Consider the following 490-nt stretch of genomic DNA (forward strand, 5'->3'; position numbering starts at 1 on the left):
GGGGGGGGGGGGGGTTGTAGAGGTACAGGGCAAATCTCGGAATATGGAGCACTTGCTTGCCCTTACAACAACATACCCTGTGTGGTTTATTGATCAGCTGCGTTTTTCCTGTGTATAGAAAATAATCTTCCCCTAAAGCTGCATCGTGATCTCTGTAAGGGTAATGTATTACTGTTCTTTTTAGATTCTGAAAAACAATAGCAATATGTTACCCTTAGAGAGATCATGAAACAAATTCCATGTTACCCACATCTAAAATGGTAAAGTCTTTAAACAAAAGCAACTATTAATCTTTTGTCTAAGATTGTACCTCCTGATCTCTTCACAAGGTTTAAAAAGCATTTACTGCGAAATATTAATTGCAAGTGCCAGTAGCAAAGTATTGGCAATTCAGAGGGAGGTTACAGTAAAACCTGTTTTAGATGATCAGGAGAAAAGTCTTTTTTCCTTACAAGAAGTCACCTTTAGCCTAGACAGGGAGTGGTCTGTT

This window comes from Egretta garzetta, unplaced genomic scaffold (genome assembly GCF_000687185.1).
Source record: "Egretta garzetta isolate BGI_Z169 unplaced genomic scaffold, ASM68718v1 scaffold439, whole genome shotgun sequence".
Lineage (NCBI taxonomy): Eukaryota > Metazoa > Chordata > Aves > Pelecaniformes > Ardeidae > Egretta > Egretta garzetta.